The sequence below is a fragment of the Strongylocentrotus purpuratus genome, unplaced genomic scaffold, assembly GCF_000002235.5.
Source record: "Strongylocentrotus purpuratus isolate Spur 01 unplaced genomic scaffold, Spur_5.0 spur5_scaffold_4, whole genome shotgun sequence".
Classification (NCBI taxonomy): domain Eukaryota; kingdom Metazoa; phylum Echinodermata; class Echinoidea; order Camarodonta; family Strongylocentrotidae; genus Strongylocentrotus; species Strongylocentrotus purpuratus.
In genome coordinates, this window is record NW_022145610.1 from 27,874,453 (window position 1) to 27,884,378 (window position 9,926).

Sequence of the window (9,926 nt, forward strand, 5' to 3'; positions counted from 1 at the left end):
AACTCAATTCAATTTCATTTCTATGTTCAATTCTTCTCTCATTCTCAATTATCATTGACCATTGAAACAACTGACAAGCGGAGGTAAACATTCTCAAACTTTTCCTGTGTTTAGCCTTGCAAGGACACGTTTACCCAGGCCTAGATTCCTTGGACTATCGTATTGGGTTGGATGAATAGAGATCAATACACTTCATCAGGAGAGCTAAACTGGCTTCCCTGGTCTTTTATTCTCATAACAAAGGCAAGATCATTGTCGTTTCATTGTGAATGTCAAGGCAAAGGGATAAGTGTGGAATAACTGTTTCCCATCCTGCTGTAATTAATGTACACACACAAAAACACACACAAAACCTGCCTATTCATGCAGTACATGTGTACACGAGCTTGAAGGTTAAAGATAAACTCCAGTACTGGTAAAAAAGAAAAATTAATTCTCACAGAATCAAACAAAACTTACACTGAATGTTCAAGATTACAAATAAATGACATGTGCCAAACAATTTTGGAAGAAAATGTATACTGGCTGAGTAATGAGCATAGAAAGACAAGGAAATCAAGGTGGTACTAGCCCCGACACCATGTGTGTTGTCCCATATATAGCTTTCTATGTGAGTGCTTGTTACTTTACCAAGACTCGGTCAAATTTACTATGATTTTGATGACTCCAGAACCTTGCAGTGCACACCAATACTTACATGCTACATGATCAACTGTTTCTGATCCTTTCCACACCTTTTCTTTCACAATGCAATCGCATTACCAGTACTAAAGTTTATCTTTAAGCACTTGAAGACAATTGTTGGTGTACCGTATATTAGGCACTATGTAAAGCACGAGTGTACATGCATTGTATAGAAACTTAGTAGGCAAATACAGTTAGAAATTTACAATTACCGGTATACATACATGTAGTATAAATGTAACAATGTCGTTCTGGAAAAAAATTGTAAACATTTTCTATCTCAGTTTGTGTTCTACTTTTCAAATTGATCTCACTGATTCATTTGTTTGTTTGTTTGATTTGTTCAGCTGTTTGGGTAGGCCTACAGTAAATTCCATTTTAAAAATATTCATAGAAAGTGGTATTTATAGTCATAAATGGAAATTAAGACTCAAGTTTTACTTTGTTTATAACGGGTAGGTTAGTACTCTGGGATGGCATTTCATCAATATCGTATTGACGGCCCATGTGCAACATCATTTTCAATAGGATTATTTTATTATTTCATGCACACACGGGTCTAGTTCGACCCGTTCTCCACCAGAGCTGTATTAGTTTCAGATTCAGACAGACTCTCTGATTGGATCTCTTAGCTTACATGTAGTTACATATATGGTACATGTACACATGACACAGCAACAGAATCATGTTATCTTTAAATAAACATCCCTATACATGTAGTAACAATTAAAACAGCACAACATGATATAATTGATCACACATCAATCTTCATTAAAGATAAACTTTAGTACTGGTAATGCGATTACATTGTGAAAGAAAAGGTGTGGAAAGGATCAGCAACAGTTGTTCATGTAGCATGTAAGTATTGGTGAGCACTGCAAGGTTCTTGAGTCATCAAAATCATAATAAATTTGACCGAGTCTTGGTAAAGTAACAAGCACTCACATAGAAAGCTATATACATGTACATGTATGGGACAACACACATGGTGTCGGGGCTAGTACTACCTTGATTTCCTTGTATTTCTATGCTCATTACTCAGCCAGTATACATTTTCTTCCAAAATTGTTTGGCACATGTCATTTATTTGTAATCTTGAACATTCAGTGTAAGTTTCGTTGATTCTGTGAGAATTTTTTTTTTTTTTTTTACCAGTAGGGTCTAGATTCTACTGGAGTTTATCTTTAAATTGAGAACAAGGATCGGTTTTGGATTTAGAGGTTGCCCCAATCTTCGAGTATGTCTTTTTGTCAATTAAAATACAAAATAATTGAATAATTAAACTTGAAAACAAAATAGCCCCTGCTTTACTTTATGACATTGTCATTAGATCTAGTCTTAAATTCTAGTTGAAAAATAAATACACATTACACTTTTGATGCCTAGACCTAGATCTAGTTCTAGACCGCTTGAATCTAGGCTAGAATGCGACCTCATCATTAGTTAGAATTAGATCTAGGACTTGAGCTACACTACAGCCCAAATAAAAAGCCGCAAGATATTCAATTTATTCTTCACACACCCAGCTCATCTCAGACACATTCCCACAGTCAAAGACATTCTCACAGACAATTAATACTAATAGTTTTGATCATTATTGTTTGTTCATTTGTTTTTTATCACACAATTCCCATTAAAATAACATTATTAATTCTATCTTATGTTGCTGTATGTTCAAACAAATTATTATGAGCTACCAACGTTGTCTGGATATCATAAGCTACCCAACATGCCCGTGGTTTTCCCAGCCAACCTACCGACTTTGTGCTCAGCTACGGCCAACTTGCCCGGGTTCCGTTTGGTTGAGTCAGATTTCTTGGCTGGGCGATCACTGTTACTTGCGGACGACCTCCGCTGGTCCCCCTCCTTCGTCTGTTGCCCTCCCATGTTACATCCTCGGAGGGCTAGCAATCGGCATAAATTCTCACAACTGATGAGGCTAAAATGATGGATTTAAGAGCTTTGACACTTCTCCAGCGTGCAGAAAACACAGAGCGTTCGTGATATAGATCTAGAATTAATTCTGCATTAACAATCCTAGGTCCTTCTTCGTCAATGTTCGTAGCTCATTGAATCAGGAAGTGCGTAGCGCCATGTTATCTTGCAGACGAGGTGCGGCAATAACTTGTCTTACCTGTAAGATGGCGCTATTGATTTTGAATGTTTGATGTTTACTTTCTTTACTTTCACTGTTATTTTAGCCGTTTTGGTTTGTCAAAATGTGTATGTTCACATAATTCGTTTCGAAGATACTATAGTTCTAGAAAGTATGATGATGGTACCAATATCAATGGAACTGCAGAAGAAACTTTTAAAAAATGAGATTTTTGGGGGGTTCAAGTATTCCTTCCCTCTCTGAAATTTTGATCTCTTTCTACCCACCTTGATTATACAACTTAGCTCATCAATCTCTGATGTATCTACTCTTAATCAATCTAGATGATGTTTTTGTTGGTACATATTTGTTGGTACAATGAATTAATGTGAAATGGTGTCAGGTACTTGGTACTAGATGGTGCCTCCATGATGGTACCACCATCAATGATAATGGAAACAATCTTTTACAGAATAATTTTTATATTGTTTCATTTTTCAAGTAATCCTACCTTCCCTGTAATTTTGATCTCTTTCTCCCAACTTGATAATACAACTTTTCCCTATTTATCAATCTCCAATGTACCTATATTATATTGTCTTCATCATTTTATATGGTGTATTTTGGGGTACATAATTTAGTTTTAACTCACTGCGGTATTTCACCTTCCCTGTAATTTTGATCTCTTTCTCCCAACTTGATAATACAACTTTTCCCTATTTATCAATCTCCAATGTACCTATATTTTATTGTCTTCATCCTTTTATATCGTGTATTTTGGGGTACATAATTTAGTTTTAACTCACTGTGGTATTTCAGTTTTTCATAGATATGAAGTTATCAACATGATTTGGATGTTGAATATATATTTATTTGGCAACCTTTTCAATCTTTAGATGTTGTCAGGCCCAGAAGACTGTACAACTTGTTGTACAGTGAGAGGAGAGGGTGAGAGAGAGAGAGAGAGAGAGAGAGAGAGAGAGAGAGAGAGAGAGAGAGAGAGAACAAGAGAGGGAGATGGGGGGAGAGAGAGAGAGAGAGAGAGAGAGAGAAGTACTCTGAATAGAATTGTCTCAATAGCTGGCGTTATATAAATTCCTATTATTATTATTATTATTATTATTATTAGAGAGAGTGAGGGAGAGAGTACTCCAAATAGAATTGTCTTGATAGCGGGCTCTATATAAATGCCTATTAGTATTATTATTAGAGAGAGAGAGAAAGAGAGAGAGAGAGAGAAAGAAAGAGAGAGAGAGAGAGAGAGAGAGAGAGAGAGAGAGAGAGAGAAGGGTGAGAGATAGACATGGGGGAGGGGGAGGAGAGGGTGGGGGAAGTTAGTATAGGCAACAAAGAATACCATCAAGACAATTGATCAACTTTTCATAAGATTTTAATTTCTACACCTTCATTTCATCATCATTCATTCATTCCATTGTGAAATTCATTGTGAATAAAGCCTGTACAGAATACAAAATGACTTGCACAAATAAGAGGCACAAACAGATCATCAAAAGCTTTGAAACTTCAAAAAGGCTCTTCTAAATATGTCATGATTACTAAAGTGAGGACTTTTCTTTTTCTATCATGATTTAAGAGAATTATGAAAGAAATTGTAGATTGTGACATTTATTAGACACTGAATAGGAATGGTCACAATAGCAAATCTCTGCACACATTATACATTTTACTAGTCTAGAGAATATAACCTACGAGGATAAATACAAATTACTGAAAATATGCAACAATATATCGGGGATGAATCAAATTAATCTAAACAACACGGCACAGGGTTCAAAGAGGAATCATCACGATGTATAATTTTTTAAGTCGCAACCTGTAGTTTTCATTAAACTTTTCTCCTATACCGGTAACTCTAAAGAGCCAAAGGGGTGTTAACTCATATGCTTTAAAATAGAGTTAACACCCTTCTGGCTCTCTTGCAGACAATAATTTTATGTTTTTACTATACTAATGACACTACTGCAAATATTAATCTAAAGTGCTTGGGGAATAAGGGGAATGGAAAGAAACCAGAAGAGGGTGAAATATTTCCCTCGTAAAATGACAATGTGAGGAAAATTGCTATATACCCACTGCTGTTATTCATACATGAAGTCATGATTAATAAGGAATACACCATTATTTTCACCGAGGACCATATTCTGAAAATTTTGATATCTCATTTGTTAGTAAAAAGTAGGTCAACTGTCACAGCAAATTAAAATCTGCTGGAACATACATGTACAACTATCATTGGGGATTGTGCACATACCTCTCTAATCTGTATGCATACTGATAGGTTCACTGCAAGCTTTGTGCAGAAATTATGGAATGACTTATCAAAAGTAAGATTTAGTAGATAATGCACATCTTTTTACTTACATAAAAGTAATCAATGTTTCAAGAATACAACCCAGTGGTCATATTTTAAAGCAAATTGTAAGTACCAAATCCAACAAGACAAGAAATTGAGCTGCTATTGCCTGTACAAACATGTATTGCAAGTAGCCTGTTTTAACTATCACAAAAAATACAACTCACAAAAATTTAAATGTACGTCTCTGTCATTGGCTCATACAATACTATATGTTATTGTAACAATTGCAGATATGTAGCATAAATATTGCAAATTATTGACTGCAATAGAGTGGAAAATAACACTGCTACCTAAAGAAAAAGCAAGCAAAAGATAATACATGTATAATGAAAATAAAAGAATTTTAAACGTGTATCTGCAGTGCCCCATCAGTGTGGTCCTATAAAACAGTTATTGCAGCAAATAGATAGCTGAACATAGTACATACCGGTAATATAAATAGCACTCTAAGTAGTCAAAGCTTTTTTCAAACGGGGAGTAGCCTTTTTTCAATCCTTCGCAGCTTTTTTCACCTCGGGTTGAATAAAGATATGCTCTCCCTCTCTTTGTTATTTCCTCTTTACCTTCCCTTTTCAATTATCTCTCTCTCTTCCTTTCTCTTTCTTTCTTTCTCTCTCTCACTTTACCTATTTTTCCTTCAAGACCTTGTCATTTTGAGGATGTATAAACCAACCACTTTGCCTTGAAGCCAGACTATTTGTCTGAAAAGGGCTACACATAATTCCAACCACAGGTGATATAATGATAGTATTACAAACCCAAAATAAATAATTAAAAAAGAACATAAAAAGGTGAATGCCCCTTTTCTCTCTACCTCAAGTTAAGAAAACCTCCTAAAGAAGGAACCATGTTGATTGTGGTTTCACAGTGTTAATACAGATAATTATGAATTCTAGAACATAACATTTTGAAAAATAGAAAGAGGCTATATTCTGGGACTTAAAAAGCTACTAAAACAGATGTAAAAGCATAAAACAAAAGCATGTGCTCAATTAAAGAATATACTAAAAACTAATACTGTATAGAGAGTATACTGGCGTTGAAATAAAATGTTTTAGGCATTCAAATATATAATAAATTGAATATTGACCAATACAAATAAATAATAGCTGACAGCAGAAAACCGGGGGTGCCACAAATATATCAGAAACCCTAAAGTAGGTCAAAGGTTACAGTTGACATTATCCCTATCAAACAAAGTAAAATAAAAGGAACGCTTATAATTTGTCCCCTTTTTTTACACAAAAGAGCAAAATAATTTGTCCCCTTTATTTACATAAGAGAGCAAAATGTATACATTATTGGCTGAAAAGAGAAGGCAATAATTGAGGCAAGATTTATAGAAATAAATTCTTCCTTTCTGAAACATTGAATTAAAAAGTAATGTCTAATATTAAAATATCATGTCTATGAACAAAGCGCTACCTGGGAACAATACTTGTAGGTATATATATATATATATTTATATATATATATATATATATATATATATATATATATATATATATATATATATATACTTGTATAATATATATTGTAACCAATATTATACAAATAATGAATGATTATTTGTTCAATCGTGCGAATATTTTCATGAGTTGAAAGATTAACATTCTATTCAACGAGGCGTCAGCAGAGTTGAATAGAATTAACATTAATCTTTCAACTCATGAAAATATTCGCACTATTGAACGAATGAAAACATTCATTATTTGTTTTATCAAACATTGAAGCAGATTTATGCTTTACTCCTTATATTAAAGATAAATTAAAGTTGGAGTCAAGCCTTCTCGATTACATTCAGATTGCCTTCGAGTCAGATACACGCAGGGATACACACAGGTATACGCACACGGCAGAGAGGTACACAGTCTGCATATAACCAAAAATGCACGACGCATATAACCAAAAATGCACGGTCGTGCAATATAACATCTATTGAATATCACGTGACCAACAATCCTCCAATCAAATGACAAGGATCCACGTGGGTGTTGTATAAATATATATATCATAAGTCAGTAACCCTCGTAAGTACCCTTTTTCCAATGCTGACTTAAATAAATGATAATGATGTTTATGATGATGAAGAAGAGACAGTTGTAAAGAAACAAATAATGGAATTAAAGTGCTCTTTGACGACAGTTATCAAATGAGAATTTAAAACCAAAGAACAACCGGTATATCACTTCCCTTTCATAGCTAAATGTAGAACAATGAATAGCAGACAAAATAGGCTTGGGATTGTGTCTCTAAAATGTCTCTGTATGGTGGGAACACCAAGTGAAACTGCAAATGGAAACTCTCACAGCTTCCTTATGCGCTTATTTGGAAGACATCTGCTGTCCATGTCAAGGTACATGCAAGATACCTATCCTTGCCACATGAAAGATATTAAAAGTGATAATGAGAATGAAATTTCCTGGGTAATTTCCTGTCTCCTTCTAAACAAAGTCTAAACTGAATTCATGTTATGAGCAAAGTCCTGAAACCAATATTCCCACAGCATAATTTACAACTTCTTACGGGGCATTTACACATAACCGTCCTATGCATACTCACATATTTGTGTATTATAAGATACAAAAATATGTGAACTGCATACCCTAAGGAATACCCCTGATGGTCTGTATTCCACTATTTGATTTAAACTTCATGCTGGGTCGAAGTTATGTTTAAACATTTTAAAACAACTTTCCCCTCCCCCCCCCCCCCCTCTCTCTCTCCTTTCCCTCTCTCCTTCTCCCCTAATCAACAGTCTTGCTGCACTAAAATATAACACATATGTCATATGATGAAATGAGTGAATATCCATGTCCACAAAATCAATAAGGAAAAGCCAAGAGTTGGGCACTTGCCAGTACCTTAAATTAAAATGAACAATATCATGCAACTGATGCAAGGTAAAACAACAATAAAAATGTAATCTAAATGGAATAATTCATAATAATTTGAGTAAAATAGAATAAATAATAGCGACATAACATAATGTAAAAATAAAGTATTTGATCTAAAATACTGTCTAGTTACTGTACAGCTTCACGCATATAAAATCATAAGAATGCTATCCTGACGAGAGGAAAATTTTAAATTATTATGATCATAGTATATTCCATCTGCTATGTACAATATTTAACAACACAAAATGTATATCATTGATTAATAATAGTATACTCTTAGAGGTCTTGTACCTAAACATTCAAACACTGGAATTTGCGAGTGCTTGAATTGTAAGGGTTAGATAATCAGCCTAGAATTTTACTATTTGTTTTATTGTTTTGGTTGAATTACTATAACATTTATTAAGAATAAATTGGGTTTAATCATTTCAAAATTCTTCATTCTCATGATTTGAACAATATCTTTTATTCTGTTTCTATGATTTCTGATGGAAGGGAAAACATTGGAATGATTTTCTTCTTCCTGTAACTATCCTCAATGTAACTAAGAAGGCAACTTTTAACATAAATTACGTCAAATATACAATCTAAGGAAGAGCCAGGTGGCCAGATACATACTTTGTTTTTCTATTTTGGAAATAATTAGCTCATATGAAAAAAGTGTCAGGTATCATGCCTGGCCTGGAAGCAAAGACTTAAAGACTATAGTTTTTATTAAAAAGTTCTTTAAAAATTGAAAAATAACCACATTTATGTGGATAAATCAAATGCCCTGTATGTCAAAATATCATATCTACATTCATTTCAATACCTGCTACTTCAAACACTGCTCACATTTGAAATTTAGAAACAATAAATGCAAATACATATATTCCTTGTAAGTTGGAAACCTGTTTCACATACACTTCATAAGAATACTGAACGTAAACAGAAGATTGAATAAATGAGAGGAAAAATGATCTATCTCAATCAAAACAGTTTTTAAAAAATTATTATTTTGAGTGTGAGAGACAGAAAATATCTTCTTCATGTATCAAATAAAAGAATGCTTATTGATAATTATTCTCTCAAGATGAATATATTTAGACTTTTCAACATATCTCAAAATATTATGTTTTTTCCAACAACTAAAAAACTGTTTAGAAAGAATAAGACATACATGTTACTCCTCCGCATCCTTTCAATTGACAATTCGACAAGATAGCACACCAACTCTTCATTTTTGCAAGTTATTTGAACCTCTACCAACTTGATGCTCCGTAGAAATGTTTTACAAATTTTCTCCTCTGCCACTTCTATAAGCAATTTTATACCATAGTCACATCGCCAAAGCGACTCCATACCCACTGAAAAGTGACCGATTCTTGACCATTGAAGGAAATGTACTTGTTTGTTCGGTATTTTAGTGGTCTGGTGTTGGTCTCGTTGGTGTGACTGGTGGTATTACAAACAGAATATGCAATATGATGATTGTTTTACCCGACTGCTTAGAAAGCATTATCTGCTGTTAAGTAATCAACCAGGGGACCGTCAGCTTTAAGTCCTTTTCGAGAGACTTGGTAATGAGTATTAATGCCTTACCAAAGGGCACGAGCGCATCGACTTGGTTTCGAACATGGGACCTCCCGGTTCTGAGACCACTGCTCTACCACTAAGCCATCGGACCTCCTTACAAACAGAATATGCAATATGATGATGATTGTTTTACCCGACTGTTTAGAAAGCATTATCTGCTTTTAAGTAATCAACCAGGGGACCGACAGCTTTACGTCCTCTCCGAGGGAATTGGTAATGAAGATTAATGCCTTACCAAAGGGCACGAGCGCATTGACTTGGTTTCGAACCTGGGACCTCATGGTTCTACCACTAA